This window comes from Pseudophryne corroboree, chromosome 2 (genome assembly GCF_028390025.1).
Source record: "Pseudophryne corroboree isolate aPseCor3 chromosome 2, aPseCor3.hap2, whole genome shotgun sequence".
Taxonomy (NCBI): Eukaryota; Metazoa; Chordata; class Amphibia; order Anura; family Myobatrachidae; genus Pseudophryne; species Pseudophryne corroboree.
In genome coordinates, this window is record NC_086445.1 from 339801697 (window position 1) to 339814368 (window position 12672).

General features: G+C 45.4%; 1 long non-coding RNA gene across 1 annotated transcript in view; it reads right to left on the reverse strand.

The window, feature by feature from the left end:
• The window catches only part of LOC135050787 (uncharacterized), a 35727-nt gene that overhangs the window by 22579 nt on the left and 476 nt on the right, over positions 1-12672 (reverse strand). The window lies entirely within an intron of this gene.

Below are 12672 nucleotides of genomic sequence, written 5' to 3' on the forward strand. Positions count from 1 at the left end.
GCAGACGTATCTGTGGATGGGTGTGCGGGTGTGCAGCTCTTTTTGGTGTCACCCCATTGAAGGGTGACACCTGGGTGCGGGCCGCACCCCCCGCACCCCCCTCATGACGCCTCTGCTCCTAGTCAGCTCCAGTAAATCTCTCTCAGTCTCTTATAATCTAAATGGAGAGGACGCCAGCCACGTCCTCTCCCTATCAATCTCAATGCACGTGTGAAAATGGCGGCGACGCGCGGCTCCTTATATAGAATCCGAGTCTCGCGATAGAATCCGAGCCTCGCGAGAATCCGACAGCGTCATGATGACGTTCGGGCGCGCTCGGGTTAACCGAGCAAGGCGGGAAGATCCGAGTCGCTCGGACCCGTGAAAAAAAACATGAAGTTCTGGCGGGTTCGGATTCAGAGAAACCGAACCCGCTCATCTCTAGTTTTTACTACAAAATTGCTTGTGCAAAGTGCAGCAACAAGCATAACATTTTACAAATGTTACCTGCTCATTTTTCTGAAAGTAAAAGAAAGATAAAACTGTCAATAGCTGAAAGTAGAAAAGAACTGTTGGAACAAACAAGAATGTAAAGATAGGAATAAGAGGAGAGGTTAACTCTCAGAGAAGTCATAGCAGGGAAGCCATTTGACAGTGTATACAGAACATAGCTACTTGTCTACCACATAAGTGTTTCTACAAAGAGCAGCAAAAGGTTTGACATTTTAAAATATTGGATGTTCATGTAGTCAAGTCTAAGGTAGGAATATTGCTAAAAGTCAGGTTTCTCTATTATATAGAATAATAGAATGATATGTATAGTATAATTTTAATAGCATTTGTATCAAATAATTATTCTGTAAGAAGTACCTCCTTACATTGGTCTCATTTGTTTTATTCATCTGCAATACCTGTGCATATTAAATATATACTCAATATACTGATGGAATAAATTCTAACTACAGTTTATTACCAATAAACAGGAACTGCTTTTTGCATTACTGAACTCCAAAGAGAGAGAGAACTATTTTCCTTTGGTGATTATTTTTGCCTTTTATTTAAGTGTTATTCACTTTGGTAAAAACGTGGATTTAGAGAGCGCTTTTTTTGTGCATTCACACTTTTAGATTTAGAGACACCCAGTAGCATCAAGTCTGTGTGCAACATAGACGTGCTCCAGGGCAGAGCTGTTTGTTGGCAGACACACACACTTTAGGGGGCAATGCAGATCTGGGAGATGTTTTGGTATAACCCATTGTCAATGCAAGACAGTACCTGGAGAACTAAAGCACAACTAAATCAATGGGGTAAATTTACTAACATTCGTAATTTTCCGTTTGAGGTCAAAGTTCAATCACGAATGACATCGAAAGTGTAAATATGCAACTTTTTGAATTGATTACGACTAATTTACTAAGCTGCCGTATTCTGCATTTTCGGTTTTTCCGATGTCGATGTCATTCGTTTTTTTAGGCAGTGTTTTACGTGAGTGACTTGTAAAACACTGCCGACTTTAATACAATGAATCTCGGCCGGATCTGAGAGATCCGTGCTGGGCTTCATTGTGCACCTTGTAAAAAAAAAAAAAAAATGTTTAAACTTTAAAAAAAAATTGCGTGGGGTCCCCCCTCCTAAGCCAAACCAGCATCGGGCTCTTTGAGCCGGTCCTGGTTGCAAAAATATGGGAAAAAAATTGACAGGGGTTCCCCCATATTTAAACAACCAGCACCGGGCTCTGCGCCTGGTCCTGGTTCCAAAAATACGGGGGACAAAAAGCGTAGGGGTCCCCCGTATTTTTGAAACCAGCACCGGGCTCCACTAGCTGGACAGATAATGCCACAGCCGGGGGTCATTTTTATACAGCGCCCTGCGGCCGTGGCATTAAATACCCAACTAATCATCCCTGGCCGGGGTACCCTGGAGGAGTGGGAACCCCTTAAATCAAGGGGTCCCCCCCTCCAGCCACCCAAGGGCCAGGGGTGAAGCCCGAGGCTGTCCCCCCCATCCAATGGGCTGCGGATGGGGGGCTGATAGCCTTTGTTGAAAGTTATGAATATTGTTTTTAGTAGCAGTACTACAAGTCCCAGCAAGCCTCCCCCGCAAGCTGGTACTTGGAGAACCACAAGTACCAGCATGCGGCGGAAAACCGGGCCCGCTGGTACCTGTAGTACTACTACTAAAAAAATACCCCAATAAAGACATTACACACACACCTTGAAAGTATAACTTTAATGCATACATACACACCACCATATACACATACTTACCTTATGTTCACACGAGGATCGGTCCTCTTCTCCATGTAGAATCCATGGTGTACCTGTTGAAAAAATTCTACTCACCAAATCCAGTGTAGAGGGCTCCTCGGGTAATCCATTTGTAATCCACGTACTTGTAAAAATAAAAAAACGGACACCCGACCACGAACTGAAAGGGGCCCCATGTTTTCACATGGGACCCCTTTCCCCGAATGCCAGAAACCCCCTCTGACTTATGTCTAAGAGGGTTTCTTCAGCCAATCAGGGAGCGCCACGTTGTGGCACCCTCCTGATCGGCTGTGTGCTCCTGTACTGTCTGACAGGCGGCACACGGCAGTGTTACAATGTAGCGCCTATGCGCTCCATTGTAACCAATGGTGGGAACTTTGTGGTCAGCGGGTGACCGAAAGTAACCTCACCGCTGACCACAAAGTTCCCACCATTGGTTATAATGGAGCGCATAGGCGCTACATTGTAACACTGCCGTGTGCCACCTGTCAGACAGTACAGGAGCACACAGCCGATCAGGAGGGTGCCACAACGTGGCGCTCCCTGATTGGCTGAAGAAACCCTCTTAGACATAAGTCAGAGGGGGTTTCTGGCATTCAGGGAAAGGGGTCCCATGTGAAAACATGGGGCCCCTTTCAGTTCGTGGTCGGGTGTCCGTTTTTTTATTTTTACGAGTACGTGGATTACAAATGGATTACCCGAGGAGCCCTCTACACTGGATTTGGTGAGTAGAATTTTTTCAACAGGTACACCATGGATTCTACATGGAGAAGAGGACCGACCCTCGTGTGAACATAAGGTAAGTATGTGTATATGGTGGTGTGTATGTATGCATTAAAGTTATACTTTCAAGGTGTGTGTGTAATGTCTTTATTGGGGTATTTTTTTAGTAGTAGTACTACAGGTACCAGCGGGCCCGGTTTTCCGCCGCATGCTGGTACTTGTGGTTCTCCAAGTACCAGCTTGCGGGGGAGGCTTGCTGGGACTTGTAGTACTGCTACTAAAAACAATATTCATAACTTTCAACAAAGGCTATCAGCCCCCCATCCGCAGCCCATTGGATGGGGGGGACAGCCTCGGGCTTCACCCCTGGCCCTTGGGTGGCTGGAGGGGGGGACCCCTTGATTTAAGGGGTTCCCACTCCTCCAGGGTACCCCGGCCAGGGGTGACTAGTTGGGTATTTAATGCCACGGCCGCAGGGCGCTGTATAAAAGTGACCCCCGGCTGTGGCATTATCTGTCCAGCTAGTGGAGCCCGGTGCTGGTTTCAAAAATACGGGGGACCCCTACGCTTTTTGTCCCCCGTATTTTTGGAACCAGGACCAGGCGCAGAGCCTGGTGCTGGTTGTTAAAATATGGGGGAACCCCTGTCAATTTTTCCCCCTATATTTTTGCAACCAGGGCCGGATCAAAGAGCCCGAGGCTGGTTTGGTTTAGGAGGGGGGACCCCACGCATTTTGTTTTTTAAATTAAAACATTTCCCACCCCTTCCCACTGAAAAACATGCACGGATCTCATAGATCCGTGCATGCCTATACAAACACGGGATAAAAAAGCAGGTCTGGGTTTTTTTTAGCACTTTTTCACGATTTGTATTTCATCACGGCAGTGTTTGGCTATTGTCAGCAGTGTTTGTGTTTTGCACTTTTTAGTAAATTCCCGATTTCTACCAAATTGCAGGCGTATTTGACCGATGGTGTATTGATTCGTGATTTTTTTCCTAGGACTTCCAAAATATTACGAATGCCCTCATCACTGCCGTGATTTTTGCTTAGTAAATTACCGAGATGACGCTTTGAAGAAAAAACGGCATCTCGGTCAAAATCGGGACCTTAGTAAATATACCCCAATGTTTTCGATGCTGGATGCACAGGTACTTCTTGTCTATGGTAGCCCAGATTTTTCAACCTAGTCCACAAAAGCAATGTGTAGCCTTCATACATATTAGGAAAGGCAGTACAGACACACTAGATCCCACTCACTGAAAAATAGGACACCTGCATACTGAATTGCAGAGCACCTAACTGAGTAGGTTTTTTCTACTTTTGTACATTATGCTGGAGAAACATTGGGGTCAATTTACTAAGATGGGAGTTCTATTTAAGATGGGATGATGCCCATAGCAACCAATCAGAATCTAGGTATTATCTCCTAGCAGGTGCTAGATAAATGAGAAGGAGAATCTGATTGGTTGCTATGGGTTGCCACAATGCCAGCGCCGGAATCCTGACTGTCAGAATCCTGATTGTATGTATGATTAGGGTAAGGCTGCAGGGGCAGGTTAGGGTTAGGCTGCGTGGGGGGCATAGGCGTGAGCATGGGGGTGCCTAGTACACACAAATACCTCCTAAGGTCTGGCACCCCCTCTCACACACGCCTGCTGCTGCAACGATTCTTGTGCCCTGCCTCCCCAACCCCTTTTGTGGCCAGCCATTCAGCCATTTCTAATATGGTGCCGTCCGTCAGTCAATCAGAGCTCGCGGACCAGCAGCATTGGCTCATTATTGGCTGCCAGACCGCAAACTTTGATTGGCTCACGAACCAGCGCCATATTTCAAATGGAAACAGGAAACAGGAGTCGGGACACAGTGAAGGGCAGGAGAGACACACGCTGTGCTCTTCTCCCCTCAGACATGGATGGTGGCGGCGGAAGCAGCAGCAGCAGCCCAGCAGCCCTGCAACAGCCATGGAGTGAGCACTATTGGGGGCATTTTGTAATAGGCACTACTCTGCATTGTGTATCTGGCACTACACTGGGGCCATTATGTATCTGGCACTACACTGGGGACATTGTGTAACTGATACCACTCTGGCGGCATTGTGTATCTGGCACTGCTCGGGGTATTATGTGTATCTGGCACTGCTGGGCATATTATGTGTATTTGGCACTGCTAGGGGCTGTGTTTCAGAATACATTACCCTCCAGTGCCATCTACAAACACTTGGACGTTTTGGACTGAGTACACAGTGTTTGGGAATTCAATCATTGGGAGTCATTAGCAGGGTATTTTCCCAGGGTACCCTGCATTGCTACACCTGCGGCACCTTGTACCCTCCCCGGTAAGATTAATTTCTCTCTCAGCCCTTACTCATATTTTATGCATTGTCATCCATGTTTTATCTTTCAATTGGTTGCTTAATAACTTGTGTATTATATACTTTTATGATAAAGTCTGACCATGGTTCATTTAATACACATACCCAAATGTTCTACCACCTTTTGGATTAAGGTCAGTTGCAGCACCTAAAGGGTAGAGTCATCACATCGCTTGATAATGTGAATTTGGCTCATACTGTGTGGCATAATGTGAACTTGGCTAATACTGTGTGGCATAATGTGAATGTCGACTCATACTGTGTGGTATAATGTGAATGTCGACTCATACTGTGTGGCGTAATAGTAAATTTTGACTCATACTGTTTGGTAATATAATTTTCAGCTCATACTGTGTAGCGTAATGTGAATATGGCTCATACTGCGTAGCATAATGTAAATATGGCTCATACTGTGTGCCATAATGTGAATTTTGGCTAATTCTCATGGCATAATGTATATTTCAGCTCATACTCAGTGGCATAATGTATATTTCAGCTTATACTGTGTGGCGTAATGTGAATTTCAGCTCATACTCAGTGGCGTAATGTGAATTTTGGCTCATACTGTGTGGCATAATGTGAATTTTGGCTCATACTGTGTGGCATAATGTGAATTTTGGCTCATACTGTGTGGCATAATGTGAATTTTGGCTCATACTGTGTGGCATAATGTGAATTTTGGCTCATACTGTGTGGCATAATGTGAATTTTGGCTCATACTGTGTGGCATAATGTGAATTTTGGCTCATACTGTGTGGCAGAATGTGAATTTTGGCTCATACTGTGTGGCATAATATACATTTTTGTGTCAGGAGCATGACGGTGTGTGGCATATTGTGTAATGTGCATTGTAGTGTGTTGCATAATGTGTCACAGGCATTACGGTGTATGGCATAATGTGTCAGGGGCATTATGGTGTGTGGTATAAAGTGTAATGGACATTGCGGTGTGTGGCATAATGTGTCAGGGGCATTACTATGAGGAGGAAAAATTACAATGTAAGGGGCATGAATCAGGATTTTATTTTTCCTGTGGTTGCCAATGTCTGGGTGTGCAGGTTGCAATACTGGTGTATAAGGTAGTCTTTTCCTGCAATGCCACAACCCTTCCTGTGAGACTGTGCCCCTTCCTGTGAGGCCACACTTGCGGCATGCGCAAATTCTTTACTTTTTAAACGGAAATGGGAGGAAGGGCGCTGGAACCTTTTTTGGCTTGGGGGATCAAAATTCCTATTTACGCCACTGACATATACACAAGGCTATTAACCAAACTACATCTCTTCACTTATATCAAAATATGTCCCTAACTGACCTTTTCGCTCCACTCAAGATATTCGTCTCTCATCCACACTCATTCCTCACTCCAATTCACGATTGCAAGACTTTCTTTGCGCTGCACTCACTCTGTGGAATGCCCTCCCTTGCACATTAAGACTCTCCTCCAGTCTTCAAACCTTCAAGCATTCCCTGAAAACTCACTGTAGTTTGGCTCAATATGAACTGGAGGTACTATGGTGTGGCACAAGATGAGGGGACATTGTACTGTTGCATCATATAAACTGGGGGCACTGAAATATGATACAATATTTAGATAGCACTGTACTGTTGCACAATATGAACCAGAGACGCTATAATGTGGCATAATATTAACTGGTGGCACTGTAATGTGGCATAATATAAACTGGGGGCACTGTAATGTGGCATAATATAAACTGGGGGCACTGTAATGTGGCATAATATGAACTGGAGGTATTGTCATGTTGCACAGTATGAACAGTATGATCAAGTGTACTATAATGGAAACTACTGAAGAGGAAAGGGATTTAGGAGTCACGATTTAAATACAACCAAAATGGTGCATGGCCTACAGTACATCATAAAACTTACCCGAAAAGACTAAAAGATCTTAACATGTACAGTTTGGAGCAGAGAAGGGAAAGGTGGACATCATAGAAACTTTTGATATACCAAGTGTTCAAACAAAGTACAGGAGGGAAACATTCTTCAAAGGAAGAAAAATATCAGATCTCGAGGATAAGCGCTGAACCTGGAGGTAGAGGTACAGTAGGTTCAGGGGAAATTGCTTCACTTCACAGAAAGGGCAGTGGATAAGTGGAATAGCCTCCTGTCAGAGGTGGTAGAGGCTATGATAGTAGCAATTTAAACATGCTTGGGATAGGCATATGAATATCGTTACAAAAAACTAAGGATTAAATAGGGTATAGGTTACCTCAAGGATAAAAAAAAGGGGCAAACTAGATGGGCCAAGTGGTTCTATCTATGTTTCTATGTAACTAAGGGTAGAACAGTGATAAGAACTGGAGGCACATTAGAGTGGCATAATATGTACTAAGGCATTACTATAGGGCAGGTATTCCCAACCTCAGTCCTCAGGCCACACTAACAGTGCAGGTTTTAGTGATATCCAGGATACAGCACAGATGGTTAAATCAAAATAACTGAAGTACTAATTATTGTTACCTCAGCTCAAGCATGGATATCACTAAACCTTGGACTGTTAGGGGAAAATTTACTAAAGTGGGAGTTTTTTCAGAAATTGTGATGCTGCCCATAGCAACCAATAAGTTTCTAGCTAATATCTTCAGCTAGATAAATGTTAAGTAGAATATGATTGGTTGCCATGAGCAACATCACCAGTTCTAAAAAAAACACCCACCTTAGTAAATTTATCCCTTAGTGTGCCTTGAGGACCGAGGATGAGAATGCCTGCGATAGGGTATAAAATGAACTTTGGTACTACTTCTAAAATTAATAAAGGCATTACTATGGGGCATAAAATGTAAAAGTCTATGAGGAGAGAGGTGTCTCTCAAAGCAATCGTGCAGGGGCCCTTTGAAAATGTTGCTATGGGGCCCACAAAGTTCTTGCCATGCACCTGCACCCTGTGCCAATAATATAGCAACTGTTTCAGTGTGAACAAAATTATCTACAGTACAGAACAACATTAAAAGTAATAAAAGGTTTCAGTACATAGTGAATCTCCCCAAGATAGTTGCTGGATAATACATGAGGGAAAAATATAAAAGTTTCAAACTGAGGGCCTAATTCAGGCCTGATCATAGCAGCAAATTTGTTAGCAGATGGGAAACACCATGGCCCTCATTCCGAGTTGTTCGCTCGCTAGCTGCTTTTAGCAGCATTGCACACGCTAGGCCACCGCCCTCTGGGAGTGTATCTTAGCTTAGCAGAATAGCGAACGAAAGATTAGCAGAACTGCTACTAAATAATTCCTTGCAGTTTCTGAGTAGCTCCAGACCTACTCACAGATTGCGATCAGCTCAGTCTGTTTAGTTCCTGGTTTGACGTCACAAACACGCCCTGCGTTCGGCCAGCCACTCGCCCGTTTCTCCAGACACTCCCGCGTTTTTCCCTGACACGCCTGCGTTTTTTAGCACACTCCCGGAAAACGCTCAGTTACCACCCAGAAACGCCCCTTTCCTGTCAATCATTCACCGATCAGCAGTGCGACTGAAAAGCGCCGCAGGATCCACAAAAAAATCTACAAAGTTTTTAGTTAAATAACTAAGCACATGCGCCCTGCGTGCCTTGCGGATGCGCAATTAGCAACAAATCGCAGCATAGCAAAAATCTGCAACGAGCGAACAACTCGGAATGACCCATGTGCACTGCAGGGGGGGCAGATATAACATGTGCAGAGAGAGTTAGACTTGGGTGGGTTCTATTGTTTCTGTGCAGGGTAAATACTGGCTGCTTTATTTTTACACTGCAATTTACATTTCAGTTTTAACACACTCCACCAAAATCTAACTCTCTCTGCACATGTCCCCCCCCCCCTCTTCCCCCTGCAGTGCACATGGGGGGGTCATTCCAATTTGCTCGCTAGCTGCCGTTGTTCACTGCGTAGCGATCAGTGAAAAAAAGGCTAATCATTGTGGTTTTGCACTGGTTCAAGCGATAATTCCAATTGCACAGCCGAACGCAAGGAGATCGACAGAAAGAGGGCATTTATGGATGTCAACTGACCATTTTCTGGCAGTGTTTGGAAAAAACGCAGGCGTGGCCAGGTGTTTGCTGGGCGGGTATCTGACATCTTTACCGTGTCACTCGTCGCAGCAATCATCGCACAGAATAAATAACTACAGGGCTGGTCTTGTTTTGCACAAAATGTGTTTGCAGGCGCTCGGCTGCACAGGCATTCGCACTCCTGCAAAGCGAAAATACACTCCCTAGTGGGCGGCGACTATGCGTTTGCATGGCTGCTAAAAACTGCTAGCAAGCGATTGTCTCGTAATTACCCCCATGATTTTGCCCATCTGCTAACAAATTTGCTGCTATGATCAGGTCTGAATTAGGCCCTGCGTTTGGTTGGTAACAATATCTTCAATGGATAACAGATGATTTTAGGTACAAAAATGAATTTCAAAGGGCAGTTTACATGTGACATCATAAACCAAAATTGATTCCTGTGAACTTTTATTTTTAATGCTGCTGTCCAATGTCAGTTATTATTACTTGACAATTACATGTTTGAAGCAGAATTTTAATAAGACAAAAAAGGTAAATGAGAAATAATACCCTGAGGTGACACGCAGGTACTATTCACAGGTGTTTGAATCTGCAGGTTGGCAGGATTTCAAACAGACAGGGGGAATAAACACACAAAACAATCCACAACTATTTGAATATGTGCAGACATGAGACAACAATTACTTACACCTTTTAGACGTTTTTGAAACTATGTCTAAAATGTAAATATAATGCTTACATTTTATGTATTATTATGTGATCACTGTCTATTTCAGAACAAGTTTCTAGCTGTCACTGCAAATGATACAGAAATTTGTTTTGAAAATTGTCAGCTAGCACTGTATAGACCGCAGCGACAGCCTAAATAATTGTTTTGTATTTGTTTTCAAATGTGAAATTGGATCAAGTAGGCATAGAACAGGATATTCAGAATGATGCTAGGTGCCTGGGCTTTGTTACTTAAGAGTTTTTTTTCAGGATTAAAGTCACTCACAGTCTGAAGCATATCAGGTGGTGGTGGCTGCACAATTTGCATAATGTTCCAGCAATATGCAGTGTTATAGGCAAATGGGACAGCCACAGAAGTACATGCAGTACAATCAGGGACGGATTGGGAGATAAAAGTGGCCCTGGAAAAAATTCTAGAAGTGGCCTCGTGGGCGGCATCAAATCAACTGTAGGCGGGACCAATACAAAAGTAGGCAGGATTACTGCTTCAAAATGTAATGTAGGCGGAGTTACACCAACAAAAGGCAGATCATGTTAGTGTTCACTCTAGGACTTTTTTAGGACAGGGTGCTGATCACGGGGAGGGCACACTTTTCATTCGGGAGGGCACATTTTTTATTCGGGAGGGCACTTTTTTAAGTTAGAAGGGCAAATTAGGTACAGTACATACTATAGTGCTTGGTGCTCCCATTCTCACAGGGCAAAGCATGGACAGTGCGTTGTTTTGTGGGGAAGGAGCATGGCAACATAATAGTGGCAATTCACATTACACCACACAGTAGTGCACCTAATACACAATGCACCAGGTAAAACCTCCTATACACACTGCGACAGGTAGAGCACGTTATACACATTGCGCCAGGTAGAGAGCACTGAGACACACTGCACCAGGTAGAGAGCACTGAGGAACATTGCACCAGGCAGAGAGCACTGAGGCACATTGCACCAGGCAGAGAGCACTGAGGCACATTGCACCAGGTAGAGAGCACTGAGGCACATTGCAACAGGTAGAGAGCACTGAGGCACATTGCAACAGGTAGAGAGCACTGAGGCACATTGCACCAGGCAGAGAGCACTGAGGCACATTGCACCAGGTAGAGAGCACAGAGGCACATTGCACCAGGTAGAGAGCACTGAGGCACATTGCACCAGGTAGAGAGCACTGAGACACATTGCACCAGGTAGAGAGCACTGAGGCACATTGCACCAGGTAGAGAGCACTGAGACACATTGCACCAGGCAGAGAGCACAGAGACACACTGCACCAGGTAGAGAGCACTGAGACACATTGCACCAGGTAGAGAGCACAGAGACACATTACACCAGGTAGAGAGCACTGAGACACATTGCACCAGGTAGAGAGCACAGAGACACATTGCACCAGGTAGAGAGCACAGAGACACATTGCACCAGGTAGAGAGCACAGAGACACATTGCACCAGGTAGAGAGCACAGAGACACATTGCACCAGGTAGAGAGCACTGAGACACATTGCACCAGGTAGAGAGCACAGAGACACATTGCACCAGGTAGAGAGCACAGAGACACATTGCACCAGGTAGAGAGCACTGAGACACATTGCACCAGGTAGAGAGCACTGAGGCACATTGCACCAGGTAGAGAGCACTGAGGCACATTGCACCAGGTAGAGAGCACTGAGACACACTGCACCAGGTAGAGAGCACAGAGACACACTGCACCAGGTAGAGAGCACTCAGACACATTGCACCCGGTAGAGAGCACAGAGATACATTGCACCAGGTAGAGAGCACAGAGACACACTGCACCAGGTAGAGAGCACAGAGACACATTGCACCAGGTAGAGAGCACTGAGGCACATTGCACCAGGTAGAGAGCACTGAGGTACACTGCACCAGGTAGAGAGCACAGAGACACATTGCACCAGGTAGAGAGCACAGAGACACATTGCACCAGGTAGAGAGCACAGAGACACATTGCACCAGGTAGAGAGCACTGAGGCACATTGCACCAGGTAGAGAGCACAGAGACACATTGCACCAGGTAGAGAGCACTGAGGCACATTGCACCAGGTAGAGAGCACAGAGACACATTGCACCAGGTAGAGAGCACTGAGACACATTGCACCAGGTAGAGAGCACTTAGACACATTGCACCAGGTAGAGAGCACTGAGACACATTGCACCAGGTAGATAGCACAGAGCATCATTGCACCAGGTAGAGAGCACTGAGGCACATTGCACCAGGTAGAGAGCACTGAGGCACACTGCACCAGGTGGAGAGGGAACCAGTGAGTCACCGATCGGGAACTGCCAGTGGGAGGAACAGCGCGCTGCCACTGTGCAGCTCTCTACAGTCAGCCAGCCTACCTCTGTCAGCCAGCGGCAATATTGACACAGCAGAACACGCTCCGGTCAGCTCTGCTCTGTCTCCCACAGAGATATGCAGATAATAAGGCATGTGAACAGGTACAGATGGAGCCATGCTCATCTAGGCTTCTCTGCTGCGCCTAGGTGCACCAAGGTTTATTAGCATAAGCCTTTCATTTATTGTTCTCAGCTGCAATACAATACAGAGAGAACAAAACAGCAGGGGATTAAGTCCGACTGCCCTGTG